We start from the raw sequence: 21,651 nt of genomic DNA on the forward strand, positions 1-21,651 counted from the left end.
AAAGACCTAAATGTAAGGCCAGACACTATAAAACTCTTAGAGGAAAACATAAGTAGAACACTCTATGACATAAATCACAGCAAGATCCTTTGTGACCCACCTCCTAGAGAAATGGAAATAAAAACAAAAATAAACAAATGGGACCTAATGAAACTTAAAAGCTTGTGCACAGCAAAGGAAACCATAAACAAGATGAAAAGACAACCCTCAGAATGGGAGAAAATATTTGCAAACGAAGCAGCTGACAAAGGATTAATCTCCAAAATTTACAAGCACCACATGCAGCTCAATATCAGAAAAACAAACAACCCAATCCAAAAACGGGCAGAAGACCTAAATAGACATTTCTCCAAAGAAGATATACAGATTGCCAACAAACACATGAAAGGATGCTCAACATCATTAATCATTAGACAAATGCAAATCAAAACTACAATGAGATATCACCTCACACCAGTCAGAATGGCCATCATGAAAAAATCTACAAAACATAAATGCTGGAGAGGGTGTGGAGAAAAGGGAACCCTCTTGCACTGTTGGTGGGAATGTAAATTGATACAGCCACTATGGAGAACAGTATGGAGGTTCCTTAAAAAACTATAAATAGAACTACCATATGGCCCAGCAATTCCACTACTGGGCATATACCCTGAGAAAACCATAATTCAAAGAGTCATGTACCACAATGTTCATTGCAGCTCTACTTACAGTAGCCAGGACATGGAAGCAAGCTAAGTGTCCATCGACAGATGAATGGATAAAGAAGATGTGGCACATATATACAATGGAATATTACTCAGCCATAAAAAGAAATGAAATTGAGTTATTTGTAGCGAGGTGGATGGACCTAGAGTCTGTCATACAGAGTGAAGTAAGTCAGAAAGAGAAAAACAAATACTGTATGCTAACACATATATATGGAATCTAAAAGAAAAAAAGAAATGGTCATGAAGAACCTACGGGCAAGACGGGAATAAAGACACAGACCTACTAGGGAATGGACTTGAAGACAAGGGGAGGGGGAAGGGTAAGCTGGGACGAAGTGAGAGAGTGGCATGGACATATATACACTACCAAACGTAAAATAGATAGCTAGTGGGAAGCAGCCGCATAGCACAGGGAGATCAGCTCGGTGCTTTGTGACCACCTAGAGGGGTGGGATAGGGAGGGTGGGAGGGAGGGAGATGCGAGAGGGAAGAGATGTGGGGACATATGTATATGTATAACTGATTCACTTTGTTATAAGGCAGAAACTAACACACCATTGTAAAGCAATTATACTCCAATAAAGATGTTTAAAAAAAAAAAGGGAAAGTGCATATATGCTGTATTTACTCATATTTACATAGAATATTTTTGAAAGAATACTCAAGGATGCAACAGCAATGGTTATATCTAGAGAGAGAAACATGAAGGCTGGGAGACACGGTCATGAAAAAATCTTCACAGAATATTTTGTATGTTTCAAATTTTACACCATAGGTTTATTTATTTATTTTAAAGAAAGAAAAGGGTGGTGTAGAGAGCCGCGTAGTGCAGTGGAGACTCCTAACTCTAAGTTAGGAGCCAGGACACCTAAATCCAATCCAAACGCTGCCACTTCCTGATAGGTGACTTTGGGCCAAGTACTTAAACTCTCTGTGGCCTGTTTTCCTTACCTTTAAAATGGGAAGAAAAGTCCTGCCTATCCTGTAAGGCTGTTATGAAGACTCAACTCTTTAATACGTGGATGGCAGCTAGAGTACTTGACATAGAAAAGTGCCTTATTAACGTTTTTCCCATTAAAATAATAGGGTAAAACACATAGACAAACACAGACACACCAGGTATCAGTAAAATGCAGAGCTGACTGGACTTAGGACTGGGACAGTTTAGAAAAAGAGATCACAGCCAAGTTGGATTCAAGACCAGGACTGAGTGTCTGGGACAGTAGCCACTGAACTTCTAAGGGAGAGAATTCAGATACCTATCAGTTTAATTTTTGCCAATTTGGTCCTACAGCTGCTGCTCCAAAGGGTCTGGACATACACAACCACTACCACTACCATCACCAGCACCATCGCCATTACAAGGTGTGAATATAATATAGACATTAGGGAGAAAAATTTTTAGCTGAGAAGCAGAAAAACACAAAAGGTCATCTAGCTCTAATGACCTTTGGAATGCATAAGCCAGGTAGAGCTGAACAGGACACACTGTGGACAGGGTTCCAGGAGAGGGACCCAGCTTTCAGAAGGGCAGAGAACAGTGGGAGAGACTTGGTCCAGGAAATAGCCTTTGAAATAGAAGCTTCCTGAGCTCGGCCGCTAGCGTCAGAGGTTCTTCACTGAGCTAAATCAAATCCACTGAGCCGGCGTTTAGCTGAGCTCTGAGAAAGAAGGAAATGGGCTTCCTGGTCCCTCTGACACTGTGATTTTATATCCTTTCTGTGTCCTTCCCAGAGAACTACAGAATCAGATACTAGTGAGGACAGGAAGTTCTCTAGGTACAATCTCCTGTCACTTACCTTAGTATATTTGTCTAATTGGTGAGCGGCCATGGTGAGGTCACGTTGAGAAATTTAGTGAGAGTTTAGGTTTTATCCTGGTATTTTCAGAGACACCTGCAAAGGTGTGGCATGCACCTCTTCTCACCCTTTGAGGTGGTAAGTCCAGTAGGATCCATTTCTTTGTATCCAATTCAAATCAGAAGCCATTCTTCATCTTCAGGCAATAATTTAAAAGAAGAAGAAAAGAAAAGAGTAAATCCTCTGTGCATGTGCAAACTGAAGTAAGATTTGTTGGATAACTAGTGTGGGTAAGATACTCTATAAAAGTATTTTCTCAGCACGTGCTCTCTTACTGTAAACAGAATGCGAAGGGTAGGGCTAAAGTCACCTCAGTGGTCTTGCTTTGAGTTGAGGCTTAGCTGCTTCCCAAATTCTCCTTTATGCTTTTCTCTGCTAGTCTTTGAAAGGATGGATTCCCAACACTTTCTTTCTTTATATTCTACCAATTTCCATCTTTGACACATTTTTCACACTCAAGTACAGTGGGTTGTGTTTTTTTTTTTTTTTCCTCCTGGATCTCTCTCTTAACAGTTTTTATTCTGTTTCATTGAAATAGAAAAAAAAAAATGTTTGCTTTGGTCTCATTTCTACCCTAGCCTTTCTGGTTACCTTATATCAAAGTGGATGATCACATATTGCCTCAAATAACCTCCTTTTATTAACAGAGGCAGAGACAAACAGACATCTGCGACTGAGGGGGAAACAGAATTGCTCATAAGAATGAAAAGAGCCATTCAGGTGCTCTTAGCATAGAATAGTAAGAAAATAAGTTTTCATCTTTAACCTTCCAACCAACAATGTGCTCTGTCTCACTCACCTCCCTTAAAATACAACCTGGTTTGACTATTTAGCAAACATCTGAGCCACCAAATTAAAACTCTTAGTTTTTAATCAATGGAGGGTTTTGGGTTTTGTTTTTGGTGTTTTGGGGGTTTTTATATGTGTGATTTTGGAGAGCTGTAAAGAGATCTGTAGGATTGTTATAGAAATTTCTGTTCAAACTTTCTTAATCTGCAAAGAAGTGGTTATGAATAAGGATGTACAAGTCACTATCAATTTTCTTCAAGTTGGTCCATGTCTGTTTATCCTTTTGCTGTATGTGATGACACACATTGCAGTCTATGTGAAATGTCCCATCCGCCAGTAGGAAAAGCTTAATAATTTATTTGCAGTCCATCTTCCTCCAGACAAGTGCATGCCATATATTTGCTGAGTTGTGTAACCAGCTCTCAGGTCAGGCACATGGTTGGCTGCAAATGGTTCTTTCTGACATCTTTCCATTTCTCATAGTATTGATATTTAGCCCCTGAAAGCCTGGTCTGCATTTTCAAAACAAAATTCAAGTGAGGAATCAATTGTGTGATATTGGGAGGAAATGTCATGACCTTGATTATAACTGTCATTTTTGAAGGGGAAATTATAGACGTGAAATTTATTTATTTTTTGCGATATGCAGGCCTCTCACTCTTGTGGCCTCTCCCGTTGTGGAGCACAGGTTCCGGACGCGCAGGCCCAGCGGCCATGGCTCACAGGCCCAGCCGCTCCGCGGCATGTGGGATCTTCCCGGACCGGGGCACGAACCCATGTCCTCTGCATCGGCAGGCGAACTCTCAACAACTGCGCCCCCAGGGAAGCCCATAGTCGTGAAAATTTTCAGGGGCAGATCCAACGCAGAGTACATCTAACTCAGAAGGGCGTTTTCTGGTCTGTGGGTAAGTTGTCAGAGTCCTCCAGCTTAATCTGCGAGGGAACCCTGAAGGCATTCTTTGTGCCCTGGTCAAACTCTTGGCTTCTATGCTAGGATGTATACTGGGAGATCCCTGCATTGGATAAGGAGGAAGATGTATTCACACAAAGCCTAAATTAATTTGACCTTGAAAAAAACTTAAGAAAATTATTGAACTTAATGTTTCCTTTCATCCTGAATTAGTTATTTACTACTAACTCTACTCCCATTGACAAACATCTTGCAACTTATTGTGATGATCTTTTGCACTAGAATAGAATGAAAGCTAATCAAATGAAAATGTACCCATTAGATATCAGTTTGGAAGCCACCCAAATAACCTCGTGTAAAGCCTCTTTGCTCTAGTTTCAGGGCACAGACTGCAAGGGCAACATCCTAGAAAGGCCCTGATATATCTCAATGTTCTCCTGGAGTCAGCTTCACCTTCCTTTTGTCTTACTGAATCACTAAACTCCAAAAGGCTAAGAGCACGTGACTTCAGCTGAGCCTCTGGAAAATAAAACTAGAAGAAAACCAAAAGAATTGCCTAAGCATGGAAAATTACTTCATAGAATGTTCTGATTAGTATCACCCTGGTTTTATCCAGACTCATGGCTAGTGCTTATTTCCATGGCTCAGGGCAATTATTTGGCAGAATAAAACTGCCTTCTCTCTCCCACCTATTTTCTGCAGAGATTTCACACATTGACTAAATGTAATATCATGCCACACTGAGAAGCATGAGGTTTGAGACTCCTCTGCGGTGTCCGTGCAGAATACTAAAATACCAAGGGGTCGGTGTTTTTCTGAGCTGAAACTTAGCGCTTGCACCTTTCTAGTCAGTTTTAGGAAGTCTCAGAATTATATTTTCGTACACGGGATCACCTGATGTCAATAACCTTGGGATGACCTCTTAATGTTCTTTAGAGACAGAAATCCTTTAAGTGTGGCTGACATGTGGCTCTTGGGGTCAGCCGTGCAACCTGTGCAGGCATTTTGCATCCTATTTGACTTTCCGTCTACTATCTGGTACCATGTATTTATATTCTACACAACATTTGGTCCTTCTTGGTCATCCTGTGAAAAGGGAATTTATTAGCTCTAGCACTCTGAAAGACATGTGGCCCATCTGTGCCATATGCGACCTCTTTGAACAAAGATAGAGGTTTCTCTTCCTGTTGACACCACTTGGGTTCTTGATAGGAGCCCCTATAGAGCATGTTCAGAAAGAATGGAGCCATTCTATATCTATTCATGAGGGAAAACAATTCTAACCCAATTGCATTCTTTACAATGGGGGTTATGAGAGTGCCGGCAGAATGCGTGTCGTGAAAGTACATATTGACCACATAGTGCTGCTGTCGGCAAAGACCTTAATGGGCTTAGAGAGGAATTCGGATGGTACCGAAAATGCCATCAATCAGATACGGCAACAGTAAAGTACAGAAGAGAAAGAATGAAAAGGTGGAAGAGAAAAAGAATGGGGGGTAAATTCAAATACTAGGATCATATAAATAAACTGTTTCAGTTTACTGAGTGAAAAGTTATACTTACGTAAGTCCCCCCTCCCCTAAATTCTCCATGGAAGCGTCAAGACTGTTCAGGGTCAGAGATTTTATCCTGTCTGCACCTAACAGGTCAGCCCACCACTTTCATGGATCCTAGAACTTTACGACTTATGGCACCGGCAGCAGGAGTTTCGGTTTCAGGCGTGGCTCTTCCCGCGCTCTAAATCCCTGCAGGGTGGCGAATGGTGTTACACACACGGTGGGTTTCCATCACAGCTGAGGAATCCTGAGCTAAGAAACCCAAATCTTTTTCTTTTTCTTTTTAAAATTTTCTTTGCGTTACGCGGGTGTCTCACTCTTGTGGCCTCTCCCGTTGCGGAGCACAGGCTCCAGACGCGCAGGCTCAGCAGCCATGGCTCACGGGCCCAGCCGCTCCGCGGCATGTGGGACCTTCCTGGACTTGGGCACGAACCCGTGTCCCCTGCATCGGCAGGCGGACTCTCAACCACTGCGTCACCAGGGAAGCCCCCAAATCTTTTTCTATACAAACCTTCCCAAAGTTCATCCTAGAAGGAGACATTATTCTTGTTCTCCTGGACAAACCTGCCCTCTGCTCCAGAGGGAGACACTAGCTATGGGAAGAGATACATAAGGTGAATTCTGCTTCCAAATAAGGTAAAGTCTTCCTACCGTTACCCTTTTCAGCGCCATCTTCCTCAGCTACCCAAAGACTTTTCCTAGTTCTTGCAATGTCTTCCTTATAGGCAGATACTCAGCTAATTTGATAAAACAAAAACATAAATCTTGGAAATTTAAAATTTTTTTCCTGATTTAACTGATAGGTTAGCTAATCACTTAGTTTCTTTTAGACTTATTGTATAATCTCTTGTTCCCTAGACAGTATGGAAATATCTGGTAAGATTCTTATTTCAAAGAAGTTGTCTTACACTTTTACTATACATGTACCTATAAGCATGTTCACTAATATGTTACTGGAGCTATTATAAAAAAATAAATTTCTCCTGGACAATATGTTAATTTCATGATCATGGTAGAAAAATGTTTTTGAAGTACCCACTGACACATCTATGTTCATTTGTCTCATAGGAAAGACAAATGTTATTCTTTTCTTGAAATTCACATTTGAATAATTGTACAATTGAATCATTCTATGTTGGATGACATTGAATTACTGAATGGTGGTGACATCTTGAGATACCCCACATTAAGCGGAGGGAGCAAGATAGATGAAGCCTCAAGTTTCTCACATCCTTATTTTGTAGCGCACTGTGGTTTGGCAATTGTACCCAGTAGCTATATCAATAGAAAGTGTTTAACAACTACTCTGTGGTGAGAGATGCTCTCTGAAACTAGATACTGGCAATGGGGGTTATAGGCTACTCATCTACCTCACATAAATAAATGTATTATGCCAGGTGGACAGAAAAAACTTACAAGAAATCATTTCTCAGCGTGAGCTTTGAAAGTAACACTAGTATGATCATCACTCATGAAAACTACTTCGAGAAGTTTCCTTCAAAACAAACCTCACTGAAGAACTAAATATAATTGATCCATTTCCTGACTAAGAGAAAAAACTTGATACCTTAGGGCCATTAGGTCTGGAATATCCTTCATCATTAACACTGATTCGTTTTGCTGTCACGTTTAGTGCAGAAAAAAACCTGGGGTTAATTACTAGATTATTCTAATTTACATCTAAGATGTTTCATTGCTCCTAGGGCTTTAGAATTTAAGATAATCCTTCGAGAGGAATAGGTAATAGGACTTAAAATTAATAAAATGATGTTTTCAAACATCTTCTTTATGTCGTTCATTAGTTTAAAAATGTGTTCTTTGAATTGAATCAATATATTGAAATTGAGAAAGATGAGATGGACGAAAAGTATAACTACCAACATTGCAGGACATGTTATAGGTCAAAGAGAAATCTTCTCTTCAAACATTGTCCAGAAATTTTCAATATCAAATAATGCAATTAGGGCAATTAAAAGTGTAATTTGAAAGGTCAAAATGTTTTCAGGTTTAGGGTCCTTGTTTGTCATTATTCTCACAGAAAACTCTAAATATTTGTAGTCCTCCCTCTTTTGCAAACAATCCAGCAAATTTTTCTATACATATATGTGTGTGTGTGTAGACATACATGTATATATGTCAAAAACTGTAGCTCACGTGCTTTCTTCGCATATGATAAAATAAATTTGACTATTTTGTAATTCTGGAAAAATTTTGAAAATGTATCATATCAAAGCTCTACATAGAGACTATGTTTATTTTGTTCCCTTTTGTTTGCTTAGTGGTTGGCATGTAACAGGAACACATTTTGTAAAACGAACTACTGAAGTGGCCATTTCGTGACGATGGAAATCTACGGAGAAGCAGGTACATTTTAAGGGCATCTTTTCTCAAAAGAGTCTTTTCGTCTGGAACCGTGAATCTAGTGATCCAAATAGTTCCATGTTTCTTTTCTACAAGTTGTTCCCCACCCCCCCGCCCCCGATGTATACCAGTGTAATTTGAATAGCCTCTTTCTTTGTGGTGTATTTCAATGCAAACACTCTGAATTGATTATTATCTTACTAATAAGTTGTCTCCTTTAGGGAGTTTCAGAAGATCATATTATCCATACTTTAAAAAATGCTAGTTTTGGGCTTCCCTGGTGGCGCAGTGGTTGAGAGTCCGCCTGCCAATGCAGGGGACATGGGTTCGTGCCCCGGTCTGGGAGGATCCCACACGCTGCGGAACGGCTGGGCCCGTGAGCCACGGCCGCTGAGCCTGTGCGTCCGGAGCCTGTGCTCCGCAACCGGCGAGGCCACAACGGTGAGAGGCCCGCGTACCGAAAAAAAAAAAAAAAAAAAAAAAAAAAAGCTAGTTTTGCTATTCTCTTCCTCTGATAAATTATTTATGCTAGATTAAAAAATTGATATATTGCATTGAAACAACTTGAAATAATTTAACTGATATAGACACTGCAAGCTAATATTTTTAGTTAATTTTGGCAAGAGTTTATTATAATCATAAGTGAAACTTGTTTTAGAACTAGATAAAATTAATCTGATCAAGTGCATCTACCATAGATTTACAAATTCCTTTGCAACCAGAGCGTCAGCATATTTGAATCTGATAACCACTGAGATATGCCGAAGGACAGAGCAATCCCAGGTGTTTTATTAGACAGAATGGTGGATTAAGTGCTCTAAACACTATCTGCCTTGTGTGTTTTTTACATTTCTATATTACTAAAGGGAAGTCCATGCATTCCGCCGCGGCACATCTTTTTCACTTGTAGGCTGCTTGATGCCAAGCATAATCTTGTGTGTGGATAACATGGACCATGTACTTCAACCTGCCTCTGAATTGTTTTAATAAAATTGAAAAATAATAAAGATTTACTTCATTATCTGACTTACTAGATGAAACAGAAGATACCTATGCATACTGTTCATGTTTATTTCACGTATTCTTTTAAAATTTATATTAGGTACGCTTAAATAGTTCTTAATTTCGAAAGTGGAGTTGTTTCTGGAGCCATAAAAAATCTTAAATTAAAATATAACAAACAGGTAATCTTGTGCATCTGGAAATTACCCATTAACCAAAATATTTATTCTCAAAGATATAATAGGATGCTATTTTCCAGTGTCATTAAATCATGTTTGAAAGAAAATACTTATAAAGATTGATTATATAGCATTGCAAATATTTATTCTAAAATACTAGAAGAAAAATGAGATTACAATCTTCCACATTATAGTCACAGTTATCTAAGTGTCTAGAGAAAAATGACTGGAAGGAAGTACCTCAAAATACAAAGTGCAATTGTTTTCATTAGTGAAAAAGAAGTAATTTTTTCTCTTTTATACTATTATTTATTATCTACTTTTCTACAATTGCAGTATTATTTTATAAATATATATAATGCATTTTATTTTAAAATGCAGGTTTAATTCTTGCCTTTTATTTTCCACTTTAAATTTCTTCTCAATGTAACCTTTTTTCCCCTGTGTTTTGATCCTTTTGATTTTGTGAGCTATACTATTTTCTCTATGATTCTTTTCTCATTTGCTTCTCAGAATTATCTCTGGGTCCTCACTCCTATCATTGCTCTTTTGTCTTCACTGCTTGCTTCTTTAATCCCACCAGCTTTTGTCATCCTGGTTCTTTGTTTTCGTCTCTGCCCTTGATGACGGCTCAGCCAGTTTGCACCCATAATCAACTTGCTATCTCTTTTTCCTGACCCTTCAGTCTTCCCTATTTCTAAAGATAGAATCTTAAATTAATAGCAAACAAATAGCTTGTTAACGATGTGATTTATCATCTTCTAATCTGCTCTCTCAAAGATCTTTTTCAACAATAGAAATTGTGTTGAGTCTGCAGTCCCTGTGGAATTATCTTCTTTCCTTATATCCCAGAGGGGACTGGCCAGCTTGTTCTGTCTTTATAGTGTTTTGAAATTAATATACATTCTTTTCCTCTGCCTCCTTTTCTTCTACTTCCTAGTTTGCTTACTCTTTTTCCATCACCCTCTCACATACTGCTGGCAGCCCCATCATCCTGCCTTTGTGTTTTCCAAAAATTTGGAAACTGTCATAAGTGGCTGAGCACATATCCAGGGAACCCCTTGATCGAGAAGCCAAGTAGTGAATGCTGTGTTGAGAATGTGGTCTTTAAAGCAGACAGACCTGGGCCTAAATCCCAGCTATGTGACTTCTGTCAGGGACCAAACCTCTCTCAACCGTCGATCTTCGCTTATTTTCAAATAGGGGCAATCATATTCTCACAAGCTCTGTAGGCATTGAGTGAAAGTGCTCTGTACCCTCTAAAGCAGCGGTCCCCAACGTTTTGGCACCAGGGACCCGTTTCAGGGAAGACAGTTTTTGCACGGACGCGGCGGGATGGTCCAGGCGGTAATGCAAGCGCCGGGGAGGGAGAGATGAAGCTTTGCTCGCTTGCCCGCTCACTCACCTCCTGTTGTGCGGCCCGGTTCCTAACAGGCCACGGACTGATACCAGTCCTCGGCTGGGGGGTTGGGGACCCCCGCTCTAAAGGACTGACCACGCTTGCCCTCTACCATCTGGTCCATACCTATCCCTTTCTCTCTCTTCAACGCTTTTCCCTCTCTTCACTGCTAGACGCTATGCCTGCTGCACTGGGTATGTGACTCCCTGAAAAATGCCATGGGTTCTTTTTGGTGTTCGGTTTGCCTGGAATACTTGCGATCCTCTCTCAACCTGGCAAAATTCTCCTCATCTTCAAATTTCAATGGAAATGTTGGCATCTCCAAAATCCTTCCCCTACCACGCTCCCAATCTCGCCCCACCTACAGCCGGCTTAGGGCTTCCTTTGCAGCTATCCCACTGCCCTCTGTATTTTCTCTGTAATTTTTCCCACATGATTCTTTACCTGTCTCATCAGTTTGCTAAGCTATGCCTTCTTTGAAGGCAGAGACTCTGTCTCTTATCTCGATACCCCAGTGTCTAATTGTGTATCTGATGTGCTGCAGACATTCTATAAACATTGGATGAATAAAAAATAAATGAATGCCAATGAAATTATTTGCAGCAAAAGATTATTTAATCTTATTATTGCATTGAACTGAAATATAGAAAAATAGATAGATAGATATAGATAGATCCTCCTCTTAGGGATATTGCATATTTGCAACTAAGTGGCTTATTCCGTAGTCAATACAAAGAATATTTTACTCCTCATAAGCCTTTTCTGTCCTGAAGCAGTACCTCCGGGTTCCCTGGGAGAAAAGACAATGTATTTCAGGGATGTCATTGAGTTTGGTGACAGAGGAGGGGAAGAAAAAAAATCAGCAAAATGTTAAATAATTAATATGAAATGTATGTAATCTCAAAATAGAGTAATTTGACTAGAAAACAGTAAACTTGCAGAAAGGAAGCCTAAATAATTACTGTTCGCTTCCAGACAGTTCCTTGAATTGGATTCATATTGAGCTAAGGCTATCAGAATTAGAGGCAGCTGTATAATCCAAGCGTTGTGCAGCATGCAGAATCAGACGGAGTGCTGGAGCGTCTGCACCCTAGGAAATTGATTTGACGACTATGTCAATTACTTCTGGCACCAAGCTTTCTGTGGGTTGCATTACAACTGCTCTTTTGGTCAGCTGTGACTGCTTCCCCATCCACGCCTATTGTTTTAGATTTATTTACTGCACCGGCAATCATAAATCATGGACTTTTTTCTATACCATCTGGAAACTCTGGTGTCATTGTTTGGGTCACTTTTGATTACTCGCTCTTATTCTCAGCTACTGCCAAGGCTGATGTATCTTGAATTATGAAAGACTTCCGCCACAAGCCTATTTGTGAGCAACCTTTCAGCATCTACATATGTTTATTTTATCCAACACATAGCTGGGTAAAATTAGAATTGTATTTTCTAACCCTGTAGGGATTTATTCCTTTGCATGTGATACTAAATTTTTAAAGCTCACAATTTGCCTAACAATTTGCTTACCAACCCTCTGTGCGTTTCCATTATTCTCACAAGGTCAAATTTAACAGAATGAACATCACTTTTTCCTTGGTGCTGGGAATGTAATTTCCCCAATATTCTCACCCCAATTCAATCCCTACCAGAATATTCCATTTTGAGCCTAAAATTAGAGTAAAGGTTGTTACCTTGTTTCGCTTTTGTTTTTTGGGGTGGTTTTTTTTTGGAAAATAATGCTTAACAATGAGGCAAGCACACTTTTTGTCTCTCTTTATTCTGGGTTCACTATTCTAAAAACTGGGGTTAATTATTCTACTACTTTCATGACAAGCTCACCCAAAAACATCTTAGCAGTGTTCTTTTTCTGACCAAATGACGCTGATGCCTACCTGTATTGACAATGTCAGCAGATTACTTTCATTTTACGCAGATGGTTCACTGGCAGTCCAGATCAAATCTGAAACTGTGCTATCAAGCAGTTTTTATCTAGAGAAGCAATTTGAATATTGGAATTTTGTTGAATTTCCCAGGCCACAGCTGCTTGCATCTGACATCTGCTTCAATTTTTCGAGCAGCCAATTTTTTTTTCTGGCAGTCTCAAGGTTGAATTTTGTAGGGCTGTGTTTGTAACTACTTAGACCTCATCAAGGGTCCTTCCCTAAGGAGTGTAGCAATCCACACTGCACGGTGTGTGGTAGAATCCCAACTCTTTCCTACAGCTTCTTTTCAACATCAAATGCCACCTTAACTATGATTAGGCAAATCTCCATTTTCCAACAACTTTTACCCATACAAGAAAGTTCATACACTATCATTTGTTGGAGTCACTATCAAATTGAAGGGAGATAAATGAAGTATCATTGTTAGAATTTTCTTAAGTAAGCCATCCATGAGTCTTCAGTAGATATAGAAATACGATATGATTTTCTCATTACTCAAGGATCCAAGAGAGGCTATAGATACAAAGGTGTTTGTTTTCTCCAAGACAAAGCCCCAATGACTGTAGTCTAATTAACTTTACATTTTGCTATATGAAAACTACCGTTTCACGTCTTTGACAGTAGTGCCTGCTTGCATAAGGTCATGTCAAATTATATCTGATCATTTTCTGTTATGTTAGATATGCAACACTCCAATAAGACATGATATCATCAAAGCAACAGAGTAGGTGTTTGAAAAACTTCCCTATTTGTTGCTTTACCATCACCCTTTCAAAATGCAGAGTGACACAACCCATGTGTCAAGCAGTAAATTGGGGGTTTGAAGTGGTAAGATGTTTCAGCAACTGCTTGTTTTAAATGAGTTTTAATATACCTATAAGGCCCAAAGATGCACAGAGTGCTAGCTGTTAACATATTGTCACATTTCCAGATCATCTAAGTAACAGACCTAGCAAGAAAGCAAAGAGTACTATTACAAGAGCACCTGTGATTTGCTATCGAGAGAAGTTATAAAAAGCACACAATTTTCTTTCTGTTGTTAAAAGGGTGAATATTAGTGTGTTGTGCTTTTGCTTTTAAAGAAAAATATAATAAAGGATGCTGTTGGCAAGGTGTGATATTACTTTAGACAGACGCCTGCTAGTCCCATCTTCCGTTTACTTCCTGCCTATTTATACAGCTAAGGAGAAGTGTGATGAAAAGTTTAACTGACTGGTATTGTTTTTGGCCAAGAAGCTCCAGAAAAAGGAGATTCCTTGATATTTTCCTATGCACATTTGCAATTCCTTTCATTGGGCTTTTCAGAGCTAGATAATCAGAGTATTTGCATCAAAGATTTCCATATACAACAGGTCTTTAAACTATATCAAGGTGAAAAGGAAACAATGCAACACAAGGCTGGTATTGAGGGCCTTCCACTGATAAGATTTTATTTTAGATGTTCACCATTAGAAAAGAAAATGTGGAAAGCCAAGAAGGTGAGGTGGTAGTGCAGAATTCTGAAGGTTAAAATGGGACATTCAAGTCAGAGTATGTTCAGTAATTTCTCTAGTCTATTAGCAATAATAGTTGCTGTTGAACAGAAACCAATGCAAAGCAAAAGAAAGATTATTTTCCGAACTTGAGAAGACTCTGAAAGCAAAACTTTTCTTTCTGTTTGTCTTGTTTTGTTTTAGGTTTACAAAAATAAAGGGGAATTTTATTATTTTTATTATTGGTAAAATTCAAAGGAGCACCAGTGAATGGAAAAGTGAAGTCAATGAGACATCAAAGAAACACGCATTATAATGCTGTTTAACCTTTTATTAAGATTGCTGTTGTGTGGCAATGCATAAAAGAGTGGATACCGGGCTCATTACATCAATACTATCTTGGCACTTTCTGAGGTCACACCAGTCATCTTTTATTCATGTTGTCACTGGAAATGGAAGTTATGCTAATAGAGCTGGGTCAGGCACATGAAGGCATAAGGAGAGGTTGAACATAAATCCTGGGCAGCAGGTTCGTCAACAGTCGGGACTACAGCAATGGAGCTGCACCAAACGAGGGCAGAAGGGCCCACTTTGAAATCATTGTCTTCTGTCGCTCAGATGACCACATGGCTGGCAAGTCCCACGTGACCTATTCATTCACTGTCCCATTCATTCATTCATTCATTCATGTCCACTGACAGAACAAAGATGGCAAAGTGGAAATAAGAGTTCACATGTCAACCCTTTCCAAAGTAAGGTATGTCTATACCACTTACAGAGCTTTAAAAGCCAGAGACTTGTGCCAGATTTGTGTTCAGAGATATAAAAACCACAAAATATTATCATGTAGTTTTTAAAAATATTCAAACGTTTACTCATCTTAAAATTTACCATTATTTTGTTCTCTTTCCAGTTCTTCCTATCAGTTCAGCAATTTCTAACATCTCAGCTAAATAAAGCTTGACTTATTTTGTCTATGGCCCACTTTTCATTATCTTGTGTTGTGATAAATGACTGAGATATCACTCAGAAGGAGACATTTCAATGGGTTTTGCAAGGGCATTATTTTCTTTTAGGGTACGATGCTATGCTTAAAAGAACATATTGTCTACAATAAATTAATATTTTAAAGATTTACTTTTAATAAATCTTTACATAATTTAAATAAAGGAAACAATTCTCCTTCAAAAATTGGTTAATTTTTCAAATTTATACAAATGATAATTTCATATGTTTCGCTAAACACTGATAATACCACCACGTGTGCTTGTTACATGTGATTATATTTTACTGGTGGAGTAAAACATGTGTTCTTTTCATTGAAAGATTATTACACATTCAGAAATAATGAAATCTTTATTTCTAATTTGAAAACTAAAGATTTAATAATTTAATTTTAAAAGATGTTTTAAACAGAGTAACTGATCCCTTAAAGTATTCTGCAGACCATTATGTATCAATAATGTGTGACATGAGTTAATGTTAGAGTTGACGATAAACTCAGGGTATGTATTGCTCTTATCATTTATAATGAATCTAAATAAAATGTCAATAGGTATGGAATGTATATGGGAGCAAATGCTGATAATGACAAAGCCAAGCTTGTCAACAACAGTGTTAAAACCAATGTGCTTAATTAAAAAAGTGAAGTCAATTAAAATCAGAATAACAGTGCAGCATGTACAAATGTTGGAATAATCATTAGGCCTTGCTGAATAATGGAAGAGTATAGAATTTTTTTAATGGAACAGCAGGGGTGATACATTACACAAAGCAACAATCTGCAATATGACAATCGAATTACTTCAGCCCCATTAGGCAGGTGCAGAGGAATAATTAACACAATTTTTTCCAATGAAAAGGAAAAAATAAAACTTTTTCCCCCTCTAATAATACTAAAGTTTACACCACTTCCAACCCTACATTTAGAATTTTTAGAATGGTAACCTATGACAGCAAAAATCTGATTTAAAAAAATTAGAGTTTAATAGTCAAAGGAAATTTCTGTTTATTCCCCATATAAATTGAGCAATATAGGAAAAGATATATATGGAGCCCTTGTGGTATAATGCTAACTTCTTCAATGTACTTTGCCTGTATGCATTGCTTTTGATTTTAAGGGCTTAAAAACAAAATAATAAAGGATTTGCACTAGTTTCTGATGGTCTAATCTAATTCAGAGATAAAAGGCATCCCAGAAAGCCCTAGGCAATATTTGTTATCTTATTTCCAGCTCAAATTCAAAACAAATTGTGACCTCCAGTTTAGAGTGAAGAGAGAGTGTGCTCAGTAAAATGCCAATAGAAATGAAAGCAATTTCACATTTCTTCATGAAGGGCAAAGAGTTTAAGATCTCTTTGCTAATTTCCCTGACAAGAATATCATCCTGTTTTAAAACAGTTGTGATAAAAATCTTACTCTTTCATTTACTTCCAATGGGAACCATTTAATTTATACTGAGATAAATGGCTATGTACTTAAAGGGCTGAAACTTTTTATTTCTTTCCTTACCATCAAGAAATTAAAAAATGAAACTCCTCATCCTCAGATGACCTCTTCAATTTAGATAGACCTGAATCAGCTGTTATGTGTGGAGGGTTTCATAGTGAAACAGGAGGGAAGGAGGCAGGGCACAACCTTGGAAAGAATGACATAGCCCGAGGACATGACATAAACTGATTAGAATGAACTGGGTCCAAGATGGTGGACAAGTTGACTTCCACTAGACCTTGAGCCTCAGTATATGCTCATTATAACACATCAGCAAGCTAAATGACATGCTCACAGGTGCCATGACAGTTCCAAGACCAACCATAAGGATCAAAAAGTGGGCGGTGGCCCAATTCCTGGAAATCCCCGCCTCTTCCTAAAATAGATGGAATACTCCTCCCACTCATTAGCCTATGAAATTACCCACTCCTATAAAAACTGACAACCCCATCCCTAGTGCCTTTCTCACCTTCCGAGATGGCCCACACTCTGTCTGTGGAGTGTGTTTTGCTCTAAATAAATCAACTTCTTACCTATCACTTTGTCTCTCACTGAATTCTTTTTGTGATGAGACATCAAGAACCTGAGCTTCATTAAGTCCTGAAACCAGGTGTGTGATCTCAGTTGGAAGACTGTGGCTTTTGGCCAGGTTCAAGCCCCAGCTGCGTGGGTTCAAGTTCCAACCAGGGTTTTGGCTGGGTTCAAGTCCCAGCATATGGGTTCAAGTCCCAAACAGAGGTGCACGGTTTCAATAGGAAAGGTGGCTTAGTTTAGAAAAGATAATTGTTTGCACTCATAAGAGGTCTTTTATATTTAGCCTTGAAGTACTTTACTGGCAAGATCTCATTAATCCCTATTTAATTTCTAAGGAAGTTCTACCTTCCTTATTTTGAAGAAGGAGGCACCAAATTCTCCAGATTCAATAGGGTACAAATGTTCTCCTGAAGGTCATCTGTAGAATCAGTGGAAGAAACGGAACAGACCCACTGATTCTTCTGTTGTAACATTCTGTCATTTGGTGGGTAGACATGTCACACATGTCAAGGGGAGAGTGGACATGGCTGACAATGTGAAGTGAAAGTCATTGCTCTATGGTAGCCATCACTTTGCAATTCTAAAACAATCTCCTCATATTTTATTCATAGGCCACTATGAAAAGTAGAATTATTGAAGTATAAAAGAGAATTTCTTTTTTTAATTTTAGTTTGGCCCTATTTTTACTAGGAGAAACAAAGAATCTCACAGGAAATCTTCAATTCCCAGTTATTATCAATTCTCAATTATCCAAAATCTGAGGCTTGAATTGGTATAATATCAAGGGATTTTTTACATAGGAAAGTTTAGCCTTAATGTGAGAAATGCAATCAGGTATTTTCTGTGGTCTGGAACTGAAAGTACAGAGTATGGAAATACTAGTTGGGCTTTTGGTCAAAATATTTCTTTCTTCATCTTCTAGCATACAACTCAGCAAAATATCAGAATGAAAGTTTTTAGGCAACTTGAAATGATAGTCAACCTTCTCAATTTATGAGAGAGCCATTGCATAGTGAAATAGAATATTGTTAAGAAAAAGATCATATTTACTGATAACAAGTCAATAGGAAGGCACTGGGTTTAACATATAGACAAATAACACATTTTAACATGCAAAATTAATTTTAGTTTTTAAAATGTAGGTTTAAAAGCATATAAAAGCATAGATGGTGTTTATAAGAGCTCATATAAGCTGAGGGATTTAGAGTAACTCAATCTAAGTAGAACTATGCCTCCTGTGGTTTGTGGTTTGACCTAGTGGGGTGAAAAGAGACACATATGATCCAATTGCATAAGATCATAAAACTGAGCATGTGAGGACTATGTGGAGAACAAGTTAATAAGAAATGGCCACACCATAATGGCCAACATGCACATGAAAAGATGCTCAACATTGCTAGTTATCAGAGAAATGCAAATCAAAGCTATAATGAGGTCCCACCTCACACTGGTCAGAATGGCCATCATTAAAAAGTCTACAAATAACAAATGCTGGAGAGGGTGTAGAGAAAAGGGAGCCCTCCTACACTGTTGGTGGGAATGCAAATTGGTACACCCACTATGGAGAACAGTGTGAAGGTTCCTTAAAAAACTAAAAATAGAGCTGCCATATGATCGAGCAATCTCACTCCTGGGCATATATCTGTACAAAACTATAATTCAAAAAGACACATGCACCCCTATGTTCATAGCAGCACTATTCACAATAGCCAAGACATGGAAACAACCTAAATGTCCATCAATAGATGAATGGATAAGGAAGATGTGGTACATATACACGATGGAATACTACTCAGCCATAAAAAGAATGAAATAATGCCATTTGCGGCAACATGGTTGCTGGAGATGATCATTCTAAGTGAAGTAAGTCAGAAAGAGGAAGAAAAATACTATATAATATCACTTATATACGGAATCTAAAATATGACACAAATGAACCTATCTACGAAACAGAAACAGATTCACAGACATAGAGAACAGACTTGTGGTTGCCCAAAGGGAGGGGGAATGGGGGAGAGATGGAGTGGGAGTTTGGGGTTAGCAGATGCAAACTATTACATATAGTATGGATAAACAACAAGGTCCTACTGCATAGCACAGGGAATTATATTCAATGTCCCGAGATAAACCATAATGGAAAAGAATATGAAAAACAATGTGTGTATATGTATAACTGAATCACTTTGCTGTACAGCAGAAATAAACACAACATTGTAAATCAACTATACTTCAGTAAAAAAAAAAAAAAAAAAAAAGATTAAAAAAAAGAACTGGCCACACTGTAGACTTTGCTATACGTATGTTGGTGGATTAAAGGACTAGAATTCTAATCCATGTGTGTGTCCTAAAGAAATCTGGCAATTTCTTTCTTACAGATTCTTGATGGCTTTCAAGAATGTAATGCTTGTTATTGTATATTATGGTATTTTAAAAGCACAAAGTGGATACAAACAAGGATGATACCATGACCAACTAACCTCTTTACAGCATTATAGAGGCAAGCTTAAACCAGAAGCTAATAGACACCTTCCCAAAGAGTCAAGTATTGCCCATTTCTTTGGGCAACCTCTAATTTCTATTAAAATTTCAATGCTCAGTGTAAACTTTGAAACACTCTACATATTGCCAAAAATTAATTTATGTTTGCATTTGCTCAAATCAATGTGTCTTTGAAACATAAAAATCTCTGATTAACACTGATATTTTTTAATATTTTCTAAAATCTTAATGTGTTCACTATATGTGAATATGTAAGAAAGAAGTGTTCACTTGATGAAGAGGGAAGTTTGAAAAAAAAAAGGAGTCAGACTTATTAGGGATGTTTATAAATAGAAAATCAACTCAAAAGGACAGATATCTGTTGAAATTGGATACGTTTTATTTCTTCCCTTAGGGGGAAAAAAAGTAAATATAACAGTAACAGATCCCATCTGTAATTTTAGCAGCAACTCTGCTGGACAGTTCCGTGCAAACCTGAGACCAGGATTGTAGGATCCCTGTAACAAGAAAACCTTGCCTTTTCAATTTTTGCCCCAGCATCTTTTCCAAATTAAGGCATTTAATCTTCATAACAACTGTGGAGAAGGAACTAACATTATCCGTTTTATATAAGTAAGAAATGAAAGGCTAAGTACCTTACTAAACATTGGTAGAACAAGTATATAATAAAGCTGGAATTTCTATCCAGTAAATGATAGACCTGGGATTTTGACTTATCTCTAGAGATTGTCTGACAATAGAACCTCTACTCTTAATTCAGTGTGTATAATTCTTCCTACAGATAGACAAACCATCTTATTTTTCCAAAAGATATTTAAACAAAACACTTAGATTTTGTCATAATGATGTGTCATAATAACTTCTCTCTCATAGTGCCTACTACACTACATCTTGGTGGGGTTATAATCCATACAATACTTCTTGATGTTGAATTAGTATCGAAAAATACTCACATATATACAATGTTTTCACAGAAGGTCCTAAGATTCACAGTAATAATTTCCATTGTGAAGCAGTTCAGTGATTGATAATGATGCATAAAAGTCAATTTACAAACTATGTTTTGTGGGAACTGTCTCAATATACGTAACGAGTCAGGGTTCTCAGCCTTCAGATATATGTATATTCTGGAAGAATGGTAACTGATTGTGCCAAGGGATTGACTGAGGGAGAATCTGGAAAAGAACTTGTCTTAAGATACATAGTAGAAACCTTGCAACTATTGCTCAATAAAATTAATCATGCCCCAGTTGTCAGCACAGACATAAGTTTTGCTATTTGGATTTGTCTTCCAGCCTAGAATGTAAGAATTTGTATTCAAGTCCTAAGAAAAGAGATTCCGAAGGAAAAAAAAAAACAAAACTGAAAGGAATAATGCACACACACATTTAAGTAGAGGGATTCAGAGAAGAGCTACTATGTGAACAATGTTCTGGAGCACAACGCAAGGCTGGAGAAGGGGACTCTTTCCTCTCTCCAAGGGGACAGTGGGGCACAGGATGCTGAGAGCCCTTGAGCTCAATATATGACTGATAGACATACTAATAGTTTTGACACAACTGGAATCTGATCTCTTGACGGTAGACACTAGTAGTAAAGGCAGTGGTGGAGAGATTTCCCACAGATTCTCAAGCACATTTGCTTTAATGGGGCCCATTAATACAGAGCTTAAATTAGAGGAGGAATAGAGGAAGAGGAAAACCACAGATGCTAAATGTCAGGCCCTGACTTGGAATCAGTTCCTGACAAAGTTCTTACTGATTTCTTAAAAATGTGAAAAATGCAAAGAGTGAGTTTTTCATAAAGTCAATACATCTCAAGGTTTCCTTCAGTTTGAGATTGTCTTTCCTATCTTTTAAGTTTATTAAAATTCATAAAATGTTAATGATTACAGCTGATAGAGTGTTTAACTTTTTAATATACTTATACTGGAAATTTTGTAAAGTTCTTA

The 21,651-nt window shown here is 38.0% G+C and overlaps 1 long non-coding RNA gene across 1 annotated transcript in view; it reads right to left on the reverse strand.

Annotated features, from left to right (window-relative positions):
• Window positions 1-2,550: 2,550 nt before the first annotated feature.
• Window positions 2,551-21,651, reverse strand: part of LOC141276841 (uncharacterized) — a 318,458-nt gene continuing 299,357 nt past the window's right edge. The window contains exon 4 of the long non-coding RNA XR_012327020.1: window positions 2,551-2,702. This is a non-coding gene — a long non-coding RNA (uncharacterized lncRNA). The remainder of the gene's footprint in view (window positions 2,703-21,651) is intronic.

This window comes from Tursiops truncatus, chromosome 17 (assembly GCF_011762595.2).
Source record: "Tursiops truncatus isolate mTurTru1 chromosome 17, mTurTru1.mat.Y, whole genome shotgun sequence".
Taxonomy (NCBI): Eukaryota; Metazoa; Chordata; class Mammalia; order Artiodactyla; family Delphinidae; genus Tursiops; species Tursiops truncatus.